Source organism: Nannobrachium achirus (assembly GCF_963921795.1).
Source record: "Nannobrachium achirus genome assembly, chromosome: 7".
Taxonomy (NCBI): domain Eukaryota; kingdom Metazoa; phylum Chordata; class Actinopteri; order Myctophiformes; family Myctophidae; genus Nannobrachium; species Nannobrachium achirus.
In genome coordinates, this window is record NC_137816.1 from 30,545,213 (window position 1) to 30,560,230 (window position 15,018).

Here is a 15,018-nt window from a genome sequence, read left to right on the forward strand (position 1 = left end):
TGTGTGTGTGTGTGTGTGTGTGTGTGTGTGTGTGTGTGTGTGTGTGTGTGTGTGTGCGTGCGTGCGTGCGTGCGTGCGTGCGTGCGTGCGTGCGTGCGTGTGTGCGACGTGCGTGTGTGTGCACGTGCGAGCGCTCAGCTTATCCACACTGTAATTTGTGGCCCCGCTCCCTATAGTTGGTGAAGTGTACCATGGGAAATTGTCACTTGTTAATTTAACCATATTTATTGGAATGTATAATTGATTATATAATTGGGAGCCTGAACTAATCTACCAGTGTGACATTTGAGTCAGCAGCTGGCAACACTCTGTAATGCTGTTAAACCTCACTGCATCACAACAGAGCATAGGGATTCATTCATCGCCCTATATACAGTACATACAATCTGAATCAAGATAAACCATCCACTATTCTTAAAAGGTGTTTTATGTATAGGAAGCCTGTAAAGACACACATCAGCAGCCGCCATGTGTTTCCATGGACAATGGCCTCTTTAACTGGTTCCTGTTTGCCTGGCTGATAATGCCCCATTTCACCACGTGTTACAATACAAGATAAATAGTGATGGGTCTGGAAGTGGGGCACAGATAAGACTTAAAACAAAAGCAACCCAGATTCACCTTAGCATTGAGCAGGATGAGGCAAACCTCAAGCAATCATTGAAACAAACACTTAAAACCACTTTCAATCTGGCTTCCCTATTTTGGGTATGTCATTTGCCAATAAATGCAAAAATAGCACCTACTGACCTTGTAGATCAGCTATCCCTATACTTGTTGTATGACAAAGTATATAAAACCAAATTGATGTTGCTGTTGTTGTTAAGACTAAATAACTTTTGGGGGCACCCGCTGGCCTACTGGTCCGGGCACATACCACATAAGGCATTGCCACAGGCATTGATGCCTGATGGCGTCGCCGGTTCGATTCCCGATCCGGACAACCGTTGCCGCATGTCACTCTCCGTCTCTCCCCCCATTTCCTGTCAGTCTACTGTCCTAACCAATAAAAGAAATCTCCGGGTCCTTGGCCCGACAAACATTGAAGACCATTGAGGTAGACCAACAGAGCAACAGGCATAACCTCACAGTATGTGATCTTGTACTGTGTGCTGCTGGGTCCAGAGTAGACAGAGTGGTGGTGATGTCGGCCCATTGTTTGATGCCAGAAATGAGCTTTAAAGCCATGCCAGGGCAAAAAGTAAATTCCTCCTCTAACCTTGGCTATCTGCAGGCTGACTCTTATGTTATGATGACTCAGAAGATCCAGTGCTTCATAGTTTCCACCCTACGCAGAACAGGTGAAGACTTAAATGGACAATTGAAAGTCCCCTGTCCACACATAACAGTGCTCTGCAGAACAAAATAACGCTATAGGACAACACAATAGGGTCTGTCACCGGCAGTATCACATGTACATGTATTTAACACACAAAGACGCAGAGGTGAGTTTGCGACTGTTTTCCTCCCATTGTCTTCTACAGTGAGAGGGAGGAAACACTTGTGCCAACCCCCCCTTCTGTGTTCTGTTCTCCATTAACTACCATTAAAGCTGCAGCTATTGATTAGCTAAGTGCTTAATTATTACTTTTTTTTATAATCTACTAAATTGATTAGTCTCATTAACCACGTAAGCCCTATTTTACTTACGCACAATGGCAGAGTGCACGCTCTCTGAGACTTTACAGAGTAGATTGGGTGGACTAATTAAAAGGACACAGATAGTTCTGTCGATTTCTGTCGAAACTTGAATTCATGGATATTTGTATTGTTTTTTGTCGAATTCCTAAGCCAATAATTTGATGACCAGTGCTTCCCTATGGAGACACAAAGAGCCTGCTTTGTTTTCAAACTGGGTGTCCTTCCTTGACATGAAACAGGCTGAGAGAACCACTGTGCATCATCTCTCTCACAGACTCCACCAGTCAGTCCTCATGATGCAAGTCAGAGCAAAGGTCAGCAATGAACAGAGGTTATAATGTCAAGGTGCAGCCTTTGATCTGTCTGGGGGCAGGGTGGGGTATCACTGGCCACATGTTTGTGCACACACTACACTAGTTCATTGATTCTAAAACTTTAGCATTTCAGGGACCCCCCGGTGTTCTATGCATTTGTCCACAGACCCTCATTTGATATAGTTATTTATTTCTGGGACCCTGAGAACTCTGAGAGTGTACAGATATGGAACGTGTCTATTTGGTTCGATCTGTACTCTCTAAGTTATACAGACCCAAAACAAGGGTCCATTTGGGCCCTTGGCGGTCCCCGAACCTGACTTTGAGAAACACGTTTTCTATATCTGCCCTAAAGACTGATGTCGCCTCTGATAAAACATTTTTTATATTTTTATATATATATATATATATATATATATATATATATATATATATATATATATATATATATATATATATATATACACACATACACATGGCGACTAAGTAAACTCCTGACAAAGTGAGCAAAACATTTACTCATGTGATGTCACACCATTAATATTCACTTCTACCAGTCCAAAGGCAAATGTGAAAGACTAGTGTTGTTTGTTTAAGCTTTTAGCAAGCATTGGAGCTATAGAGACATGAAATGCAACACACAGGCGACTTACTACTACACAGATGATAAAGGACTTGCTATATAATAATGACAACGACAACAATAGCAAAAAGACAATACTTTGCTTCATATTAATAATATTAATAAGTAAAGAAATGTTAAAACAAACAAGTGGGTGGGTGTTCAAAGCCAGCTGCAACGAGCTTGATTCTTGCAGCCTACAAGAATGAAGGTATTCATTCTTAAACATCCTTTTCTTTATGGAATTTCTGTGATTTGTCTTTTATTTCTTTGTGAAATTATTGAAAAATGCTTTATTTTTTATGTTTTGAAATAATAATAATTAAAAAACAAAATGTAGGAAACCAAAAATTAAGGGACCCATAAAATGTGTCCACAAATGGATCCCGACCCAGTGTTTGGGAATCAGTGTTGTAGTAGTGTACACCACTAACTACAAGGGTAAAAAGTAGAGTTTATTATCAGTGACTACAGCAGAGTTTGACGTATAATCTACACATTATGCTGGCTCCGTTCCATTTCTCACGAATCTCATACGTAAACGCTCTGTCTGTGCAACAGGTGCCACAAAAAATATAATAACACAACATTCCCAAGCTTTGCGCATCTTCTTCTTCTACAATAATGAAACCATTAACAACTTAATCGAGAAGTTACGTTCTATTTCCGTAACGTTTTCTCTTGGTAGGGGAAAAAAGTTAACTTTTCTTATACAGTTCTTTACAGTTTTCAGCCCTCTTCAACCTTGCCCCATCATCTCTGGAGGATTATTGAATGAGTTCTGTTTGACCCCCACAATGAACAACTAGTTTACTTACCAGGAGCGCGCGCCGTATCGTTTTTGTCTTCAAGCTACGTAGTTTAAGTTATAAAGTTATAAAGATTAAACCAAAACCCAAAACCAGCTTTTAAAAGTATTTACTTGTACGTCCTGCTCTTGTTTTGTGACTTAGTTTAGTGGTACAGTACTTCAGAATCAGAAAGACGCCCCGACGCCACTAGAGGCTCCGCCTACAGCGTCCCTCTGCAAAAGAATAATAGCAGATCTACAAGCTGCAAATAGTAGAGGTTGTAGGCACAAGCAGAGCTTGTAGGTCTGCTGTTTTTGGCGCGGGACACCGTCCTGCGACGGATTATAAACAGACTCACACAGGAACCTAAACCCTCCCACATTAGCAGCACTCATAATAATCAGTCTGACTGACTGGTTCAAGAACACTATAATACAGTATCTGGCTTAAAGTCCTGTTCGCAATTTGGTGTTAGGGGAGTTTCTCACCTGAACTGAGTCAGTGGGTCCCTAGACATGAAAAATCACCGAGGTGCTCGTCCGCCATAGTGCCAGGAATGGCGCAATGGCCATATCAAATATGGCTGCCATCGGCTATCATGAAAATCCAACTTTTCTGTTTCTGGGTGTATATGCACATGTAATACCTCTATTTGGACTAATTGTGGTGTGGGGAATTCATTTCTGATATTGTTTTGACCATTTTGGGTGATTTGGACCTCAAAAGGTCATGGTCAAGGTCATTTTGCTATTCCGAAGACCGTGGGCCATAACTTGGCCATTGTTAGGAGTAAAAACAGGTGCAGTAGGTCTACATCAACTAATGCTGACATGTATAATTCATTTCTGACATAGTTTTGACCATTAAGGATCATCTTGTCTTTGAAATATCAATGTCAATGCCATTTTACAAAAACGATTTTGTTCATTACTTGCACTGTTATAGTATTTTTTGTAAGTTTGTTACTATTTTATAGTAAGTTTGTTTTGTTTATAACAAAATACATACTAGTGAGAAATACAACAAGTGAACATCCACATTTAACTTTAAAGGGGGGTTTAAAATGGGTGTTTAAATGAGCAAATAAGACTATTTACGAATAAAAGTGACAAATAAAAATCACACACAAAAGCACACACAAAATTAAATAACAATTTCCCTCAAAGTGCACCATATTGTGATTGTGTGCATCCAAGTTAGTACTGTATGATGTGTTTTTACAGGATGTATTTGCCATTGTTCCATGGCAAAATATGATGCACCGATATTGGGGCGGCATAGCTCAGGGGTAGAGAAACCGTTATTAGAGCACGAAGGGTTCCCGAAGGGTTCCCAGTTCGAATCCGGGCTCCCCCTGAGTTAATGTCGAAGGGTCCTTGGGCAAGACTCTGAACCCCACATTGCTCCCGGTGAGCTGGTTGGTGCCTTGCATGGTTTCCTCCGCCACCGGTGTATGAATGTGTGGGTGAATGTAATGCACAATTTCTGTAAAGCGCTTTGGATAAAAGCTCTATATATATGCACCATTTACCATTTATCCATCAGCAAGGCAGCCATATCCTCGAGAGTCGAAGTGTTCCTTGCATCCATCCATTTTCCATTGGTTCTAGTCTTTCCTCGGGTTCCTTGGCTGTTGCAAGCAGGTAGCAAGACATGCACTAGAAAGGTGCCTTGTTGGTCTCAGCAGTTGTACTTCTCTGCTACCAATGCTGTGTCTTGTTCTGTCAAGGTCTTTGCCTCTCCAAAGTTTGTTAGATATTGTATTCGGTCAGAAGCCATAGCTGCATGCTTAGTCCCCACCATGCAGTCATCTCCAGTTTCCAAGGCATATGTCCCCTGATCACTGTCTTGGCTAGTGGTGCTCCAAGATGAGAGACTGCTTGATGCTGTAGAAGCATGTGCCGCTGCACACCTAGTGCCATACTGCTACCAGATCTACTTAATCCCCAGTGCTTGGAAGTATCACTACGACAACTCTCTGGGGTCCACTCATAATCCTGGTGACCCATTATGCCCTCCATTAGGTTAGGGTTATGGGTAGGTTTAGTTATAATAGGGCCAGTTGACTCCACATGTACCAGCAGCTTGGTGACAGCCTCCTCAATCTAGTTCAATCTTTGGGATCTCTTCACCTCCAGCCCCTTTTGCAGGGAGCCACTCATCATCAGAGATAACAGAGTCGACAGACCCATCCCTCATCAACTTTACAAATTCTGGGTGTCTGAGGAGAACAAACATCTCTCCAGCTGTGTGTTCGGAATATGGTGTCCATTCAAGCTTGTGGCGATGTAGGTAGAACGGCTGCCTCCTGCTTATTTGTCGAACCCCTAACTGCTCCCGATGAGCACCTTGCATGGTTTCATGGTGTGAATGTATGTTTGAATGTATGTGTTAATGGGCGAATGTGAAATACATTGTACAGCGCTTTGGAGAAGAGTGCTATATACTGTAAATGCAGTCCATTTACCATTATCAGCTCTGTTGTCTCTGTTGATGATGTCGCTAGTGGAGAAGAGATCCCAGACATCTTGAATAGGATTGAGGGGGCTGACACCTTGATCATGTACAGCCTCCATTATAACTAAGCCTATCCCTAACCTTCACTAACCTAATGGTCAGAATAATGGGATGTCGAAACTATGAGCAGACCCCAGTCTCCTTCACATTACTGCTATACTACACCCCATATTTCCAAGCACTGGGGATGAAGGAGATCTGGCAGCAGTATGGCACTGGTGAGACTCACTTCCACTGCATCAAGCAGTCTCATCTTGGAGCACCACTAGCCAAGACAGTGATCAAGGTACATACTGTATGCCTTGGAGACAGGAGATGACTGCATGGGCCAGGTGAGGATTAAACATGTAGTTATGGCTTCTGACCAAGTACAATATCTAACAAACTTTGGAGAGGCAAAGACCTTGACAGAACAAGACACAGTATTGGTAGCAGAGAAGTACAACTGCTGAGACCAACAAGGCACCTTTCTAGCGCATTTCTTGCCACCTGCTTGCAACAGCCAAGGAACCTGAGGAAAGACTAGAACCAATGGAACATGGAACAGGACATGACATAAAGGCTTGTCCTGTTGTCCGGGACAAGTGCCCATACTATGGAGTGGAGGGAGCAAGGGGGTCATTAGCCGTCCTTTTGTTATTATTTCAATGTATGACATTTTTATCCGGACAAGTGACTTTTGTCCCCAGACAAGTGAATGGGAAATATACTTGTCCAAAGGACAACTGCCTCAAAAAGTCAATGTCAAGCTCTGATGGATGGAAGGAGCACTTTGACTTTAGTACACTCCTGCCATGTCTGAAGCAAGACACTCGACACTGATGGAGTTCTGTGCATCATATTTTGCCATGGAACAATGACAAATCCATCCTGTAAAAACACCTCATACTATACTTGCATGCACACAATCACAATATGGTGCACTTTGAGGGAAATTGTTATTTAATTTTGTGAGTGATTTTGTTGTGTAATTGTATTTGTTACTTTTATTCGTAAATAGTCTTATTTGCTCATTTAAACACCCATTTAAAACCCCCCTTTAAAGTTAAATGTTGATGTTTACTTGTTGTATTTCTCACTAGTATGTATTTTGTTATAAACAAAACAAACTTACTATAAAATAGTAACAAACTTACAAAAAATACTATAAAAGTGCAAGTAATGAACAAAATCGTTTTTGTAAAATGGCATTGACATTGATATTTCAAAGACAAGATGATCCTTAATGGTCAAAACAATGTCAGAAATGAATTATACATGTCAGCATTAGTTGATTTAGACCTACTGCACCTGTTTTTACTCCTAACAATGGCCAAGTTATGGCCCACGGTCTTCGAATAGCAAAATGACCTTGACCATGACCTTTTGAGGTCCAAATCACCCAAAATGGTCAAAACAATATCAGAAATGAATTCCCCACACCACAATTAGTCCAAATAGAGGTATTACATGTGCATATACACCCAGAAACAGAAAAGTTGGATTTTCATGATAGCCGATGGCAGCCATATTTGATATGGCCATTGCGCCATTCCTGGCACTATGGCGGACAAGCACCTCGGTGATTTTTCATGTCTAGGGACCCACTGACTCAGTTCAGGTGAGAAACTCCCCTAACACCAAATTGCGAACAGGACTTTAAGCCAGATACTGGACTACTAGAAATGCTCCGCATTTCATATGTTTTCAGTGTTGGAAAAAGTTGGCTACTCAAATGTTTTACTCAAGTAGGTCTAATACATAGACCCTACTGCAATGTAGAAATATTCTGTTACAAGTCAAAGTAAAAGCCCGAGATTTAGAATGTACTTGAGTAAAAGTACAAAAAGTATTCGTATTCAAAATGTACTTTAATAACGTACCAAAAATAAAAGTAGCCTACTCATTATGCAGAAACGTCCCATTAGCAGCAGGCAGTCCCGGCACTGCAGTGCAGTCACGCATTTTGCCTAGCCCTGAATACAGGACTCTCATATACATGAGAGTCCTGGTGCCGCCTCAACATGAGGAGTAGTGGGCAATCGAGCCCTTAACGGTTTGAGCTAGGAACGTCAGATTTCAAAAATAAACTGCTTACCTAAGCCAACTTTGATAACAATTTGACGCCGCACAACGTTCATTACACGCCGCTACCGGATTGTTGAATAAAAAGCATTTTTGTCCGAAATTATTTTGCTTAACATAGGACGTCCGCCTCTAGTGGACAGTCGCGTCATCTCCGGTTGATCATTGTAGTGAACGGAGATGATGCGATGACGCGACTGTCCACTAGAGGCGGACGTCCTATGTTAAGCAAAATAATTTCGGACAAAAATGCGTTTTATTCAACAACCGGGGAGCGGCGTGTAATGAACGTTGTGCGGCGTCAAATCGTTAGCAAAGTTGGCTTGGGTAAGCAGTTTATTTTTGAAATCTGACGTTCCTAGCTCAAACCGTTAAGGGCTCGATTGCCCACTACTCCTCATGTTGAGGCGGCACCAGGACTCTCATGTATATGAGAGTCCTGTATTCAGGGCTAGCATTTTGCCCAGGCCCAGCCGGACCATCAGCTTATCAACCTGTTAGAAATATGTGCGTTAAAAAAGCGTAGCACAAACGCAAAAGAAAAAGGCGCGCCCTAGCTGCACCCAAAACTCCAGAGCAGAACTGTCTGTCTCACTTCTGCACCTGATTTTATTGTGTGCATTAAATCTTAAATGCATCTGGGACCTGCTGGGTATAACTGCATTCGCATCCATAATATTGTGTAAAATAAATTTAAATTGGGCAAATATTGGTTCTATTGGGCCTAAACTCCAGATTTTATTAAAAAACGCAAAAGCGTTGAGGTGTCGTTATTTTTGATAGATAACAAACTTACGCATAATAGTGGCCTATTAATTTGTGTTGCTTTTTATGTTTATCTTCCAACAGTCAGCTGTAGGCATGTTAATGACCGCCTGTCACTGTGATGGGCAGTTACACAACTGCAGATGTGAGAAAATGGTTGCATTCGTATAATCCGCCCAGCTCGCCTCAGGCCCCAGGGTAGTAGACTACTAGTTACAGGCTAAATAAAATGACCCACACGACATTAACAGAACAACCGTATTTGCAATGCCTTTTAAAACCGATAGCGTCATCTAGTGGATAGTTACTGCTTTGGTGTAGTCTACTCGGGTCTGATAATGAGAATTTCATTCGCCATGACTGCCTACTATGTTGGTAGCAAGCAGCCTATGCAGATTGTAAACTGCAGCTAACTTTGTCACATAGGCCTATTGTACAAGTAAACATCTGTTAAATGTGTTAACTAACTATACATCAGTAATTATGAATGTGTTCATAACTAAGTTATTAATTAATGCTACTAATTACAATCCAGTATTGTGACATTGGCCATTCTTAGGCTAAAATCAAAATGTTGTCAAAGATTTTTATATTAGTAGACTACTTTTGGACTTAATATATTTTTATTAGCCTACTCAAATAGATTTTTAATAGCCTGCAGGTTGTAGTTTTAACTGAGTAGGCCTATTTCTGAATTGTGGTTTTGCTATTATTTTTACTTAAAGGGTATTTTTTCACCTCTGCATCCATGCAGTTCACTCAGAGATGAGAGTAGAACACATATTATTTCCAGATATTAGGCCTACCTACTTTCTGAGATGGTGAGTGTCCATCTCTTCATTTGGAACAGTGCACCAAGTGTACCATAGCAGTGTGAGATGAAAACCAACATGGAGCATCTTCTCTCTCTCTCTCTCTCTCTCTCTCTCTCTCTCTCTCTCTCTCTCTCTCTCTCTCTCTCTCTCTCTCTCGGCAGGTTAGCGTTCACCCATGATTTGGACTACTGGCTGCTTTCGGCAGGTTAGCGTTCACCCACGACGGCAGGTTAGCGTTCACCCACGACGGCAGGTTAGCGTTCACCCACGACGGCAGGTTAGCGTTCACCCACGACGGCAGGTTAGCGTTCACCCACGACGGCAGGTTAGCGTTCACCAGCGAAACAACGGCACATCGGAACATGGGGACTGCCCATAAGTCCTACGTCTTATTAGTCCTACATCTCATTAGTCTTACTTTGGTTAGGGTTAGGTATAGATTTACTGAGGTTAGAGTTAGGGTTTGGGTTATAGGTTTAGGCATAGTTTTACTGAGGTTAGAGTTAGGGTTTGGGTTATAGGTTTAGGCATAGTTTTACTGAGGTTAGGGTTAGGGTTAGGTTTAGGTCTAGGCATAGTATTTTTCTCCAGGTTAACATCATCAGATTCTGACTAATGGGATGTAGGAACAATGAGATGTCGGAATTCACCTATCAGGATGGATCCGTCTTGATCACTTATAATGTGTAGCCTACCGATGTTCAGACCAAATGTGTAGGAGATTTTCTTTTTTTACAAACATCGGCCTCCTGGTGGCGCTATAATAGGGCAATGTTAAAGTATTGCGAATAAGCATGCAAAGTTTCACTGCAGCAATCGGATGCTGCGTTCAATCTATTTGCCGCATGTATTGTTCCAAATGGGCCACTCCTGCAAACTTTAGATGTCAATCTTAAGCAATCAGGATGGAATATGAAAAATCATATTGATCATATGACAATAGAGATCCTGTGCACCCATTTGGGTGAAATTTGATTCAATCTGAAACTAAAAATACGAATCAGCCTGTTAGAGCGCCACCATGAGGCTAATTCTTTCTCTGCGTACTGGGATATGTGCTTGCAAAATTTCACAGAAATCACACACTGTGTTCATGATTTGATTCAAAACAGAGTAGGCTACTCCTGCAAATCAGGATGGAATATGAAAAATCTGAAAGACCCATATTGTTTAATGACTAGGCTGTACTGTAGAGTTGTTTGGACAAAAGCTGTAGGAGTACTGTCCAAAAAATTGTTTTGCAAAAATTGGCCTCCTAGTGGCGCTCTAACACGCCCATGTGAAACATTTGGGACAGAGGTTCTGCTCTAGCATCCAAGGAGTGTATTCATAGTTTAGCTGCGATCAAGCCAACGGTGCTGGAGATTAGCTGTCCACAGATGGAACCACGGAGGCAAAAAGGACCCCCAAATTGATATACTGTATATACACTGTATTTTCCATGTAGGTGAGTCAATCTAAGAGAAAATATGGCCTAACCCCCAAAAAATTGATAGAAAAGGTTTTTCAATGGATTCTGGTAGCATTGGGCATGCTAAATAACATAGTAAAAATCTACCAAAATCTACCTCCCAGAAAGCCGCCATCCCAGATGGTTGCGGGGAGCTTAAAATGGCTATAGCCTATCTCGAATTGAAAAAATGTTTCAAATGCTTTTTCAACTGATTCTGGTACCTCTGGACATGCTTGAGAACATACTAAAGATTTAGGAAAATACACCTTCCAGAAAAGCTTCATTTTCAAGACGGCATGTCCATGATGGTCGCTGGTAGCTTATAATGCTTATAACCTGGGATTTATATGTAAAAAATCATAACAATTATGCACTTGGTGACTAGTTTTAGATTGTTGGAATGATGTTAGGTATGGGCATAAGGTCCTCAAAAAAAACATAGCAAACATGTTTGGCTCACCCCCTAGTGGTCTGTTTGCAATGAATCCAATATTAAATAGGTCAGTATATGGTTGAAACCCCAAATAATTGATGGAAGAGAATTTTCAATGGATTCTCTTACTAGTGGGTATGCTAAATAACATACTAAAAGCTTAGGGGAAAAATAACTACTGGAAATGCATACTTTTCAAGATGGCACATATTCAGTGGTTGTTTCTCCTAAGCTTTTAAGATTTTATTCATCCAACCTAATAGTAACAGAATCAATTGAAAAATCTCTTTTACTCTTTTCCTTTTTCAGGTGTACGGGTAACACCTGACACTGTGGTTCACTGTGACATCCTGACACATCACTGTGACATCACCCTGACACAGTGATGTCAGATACTCTGAGCAGTGATTGTAGCGGACCCAGCTGGACATGAAAGCTCGACTGATGATTTTGAGTTCTTTAATAAATCAACGTGAAAACTGAAAAACAATACATAAACCAAAAGTCAATCAATAAGCATCACATGTTCAAATATATTTGCAAATTTCATATGAATTCAGAATAATCATAAGACATATTTCCCATGCATATCATGAATAAAACATATTCCAATACCAATAAAACTACCATGCGTCCTAAACCACATTACCAGCCCATCATAACAAAAGAACCCAATATAGCATAATATAGCATAAGGGCAACAAGAAAACAAAACATGTATGCAAATATACCTTGTGACCCTTCCAGCTATAGGCGCTATTGAGTGACCGTGTCCGTCTCAATGTTCATGGCATTTAAAAGGCTTTAACTTTTCCCTTGTGCATTTGTCCATCCTTCCAGGACCGTCTGTGCCGTAGTCTGTATCAAAACAGTTTAATCTGACTGCCATTCCTCGCCCCTCCACCACAGAGGCCATTTTGTAGGTTTGCTGCCTTGCACCTACAAACTGGCACGTAGGCAGGAAGCCCTTCAAAATAAGCTTTGAGATTTTGGTCTTTGCACAGGAAACACTTCAAAATAAAAAGCCTAGAAAAACCCCACCACGGGTCCGTTACAGTGATCTCCATATATGGGCATAAAAGGGGTTCTGATAGGGATCTCCATATATGGGCATAAAAGGGATTGTATCTCAGATGATGCCCTGTTAGGAGAACCACACTAACAGAATCCATATATGGCCAAGACAGATGGGCAAGGTCACTTTTCGTCCTTACTGGTATATCTCTATATATCTGTGGCGCTGTTGGGCTCAATGTCCAATCAGACAATGTCATATACCCATGTGGGTCATGGGCCAGTACAAATAAGGATGTTTATATTTATTGAAATACGAGCACATATGTACGGTCGTACTACAAATATGACTGAGTCATATCTTGTTGAATTTGAATCCTGACACAGTTTTGGACATACAGTACAAGGTTTCCACCCGACAGAGACATGTTGTGAGTGTGAGCATTGAATATTTAATGTCATTCAATGTGATTATACCTTTCACATTTATCACACGACAAAAGCTCATTTCACACAACCTGTATAATAGCCTTTTACAACAGCAGCACAGAACATTTCTGGCCTTCAAGTTTATACTATCACATGACACGAGAAGAGCTTCACCTTTTTAGTTTTTTAACCTTGGGAAAAAGAAAGCACCAGTTATTGTTGTGAAGCCGCATAACAAAATCCCAAGGGTTATGTTTACACTTCAAGCAAGACATCAAATAAATGTTAAACTCCCACATTCTTCAAAAAAAAAAAAAAAAAAAAAAAGCCTCATCATTGGACCACAGACAGTAAAGGACATCCGCCACACAGTGTAAGCGAGGCCCCAGCTGCCCCCCTCTCTTGCCTTTGTAGCGGCCCCAGAGTTTTCATTTATGTCCATGAGAGAGGGAACCGCAAAGTGGACTTATATACTGTAGCAGCGCAGCCTTTAATCTGTGCTCTCTGGCACTGTGTTGTGTTACCGAGGCACACAATGGACGCTCTGTTCTCCGGTGAGGTGCCACAGCTGGGGCCTCTGGGCATGCTCAGTAGAGAGCGCTGCGTGTCCGACCCTGACTCTCTCAACTAAGTGCAGGCCTTCTAGCGGCAACTCACCATAATTGACATGTACCAGAGACCCTTAAACACAGCTAAAATCCTCAGTGTTTGCGAGTGTACAAATGGAACCAAGCGGATGCGTAAGGGTCCATTTGTATGCTCCCGGAGTTAGAGATGGATAAAATGACACCAAGGATTTTTTACTGTGGCAGACACATTTACCGTAAACTCATGTGATTGCATTATTTAGATTTTTTCCCCTAAACTTCAGTTTTCTCTGATTGATTGTGGTTCTACGTTAATGTGATGCGACAAGACCGCCCAATAAATAAAATGAACTGACAAATAAAGTTGGGTCAGTGATCTTGGGATTAGAAAAACCTTGAATTATCCTGTGACGAGGAACAGAGAGACAGATGTCCGTAATCCGGGGCATACGATACTCCTGCACTAAGAACTTGGATTCCCAACATAGCAGTTATAGGGCCCTTTGGGTCAGACTTCAACCCTGTGAGGCAAGGCTTGTCCATCATCAGGCCTGCCCTGGCCAGTGTTGCCATGTGTGTCTGTCTGCCTATTATACGCAACTTTGGGCTTGTTTTTCTGTAAAGTTGCTTGTAAATATTGGTAGTTTGCGGGTTGTGTTTTTTCTAAAGTGTCGCTTATTTGGGATAGCTTCCACGTGTTGTTTAAACCAGTGTCTCTAAAACATGTTCATGTCAAGGACCACCCAAATTAGGGTAAGGTGGGGTATCGTGATCGAGTGGAGGTGGGCTTTAGGCACACAAAGGCCTGCCCCAACTCCATCATGATTGGAGGAAGGCCCCCACTCTATTCTGATTGAGGAAGGCTGTCACCTACAGGGACAACTGAAACTGCTTTTTTGAAAATAGCAGACCTACAAGATTGCATACATTGATGTGTACAGGTTTAAAGTATTTCTTTTTTCCAAGACCTGGTTGCTTTTTTATCTCGCAAAATCTGGCAACACACTGGCCGTGGCCCGGTCCAAATGAGCCAGACCGGCAGGAAGTCAGAGTCCCTCCTGACATGGTGGTCCCACTTTTACAGGGAACATGGCCCAGCCTCCCACCCAATACACACGCTCATGCTTGCTTGTACGCAGAGGCAACACGCTCTTTTTAAAGATGTTTTTGCCTCTTGCTTGCCGTTATTGACAGTCCACAGTGCAGAGAGACAGGAAACAGGGAGAGAGTCAGCAGCAAAGGTCCACCAGTCCCGGGAAGCAAACCCGGGACTCACTGTCAGGCATCAGAGCCATGTGGTATGCGCCTTAAAGGACTAAGAATAAAAGAAAGATTTTGATATTAAGTCGACTAAGACTAGACTAAAGGGCTTTGCAGACAGGCACGATCTTTCGTACGGAAAAAACTGACGGTTTCATTTTTTTTAAAGAAACCAATGATTCTCTATGACCTCATGCACACCTGCTCCGAATTTGCCGTGCGGCAAGTGACTGCGGCAGTGCGTTTTTTCCCCAATCCAGTTCGATTTGTGCGTCTTTTCGCATGCGGTAAAACTCAAGTGCGAATTCCGCAC

General features: G+C 41.8%; 1 protein-coding gene across 1 annotated transcript in view; it reads right to left on the reverse strand.

Moving 5' to 3' along the window:
• Positions 1 to 3,536, reverse strand: part of cgnl1 (cingulin-like 1) — a 58,031-nt gene extending 54,495 nt beyond the window's left edge. The window contains exon 1 of the mRNA XM_080730740.1: positions 3,396 to 3,536. The gene's annotated coding sequence lies outside the window, so the exon portion shown is untranslated. The remainder of the gene's footprint in view (positions 1 to 3,395) is intronic.
• Positions 3,537 to 15,018: the final 11,482 nt, after the last annotated feature.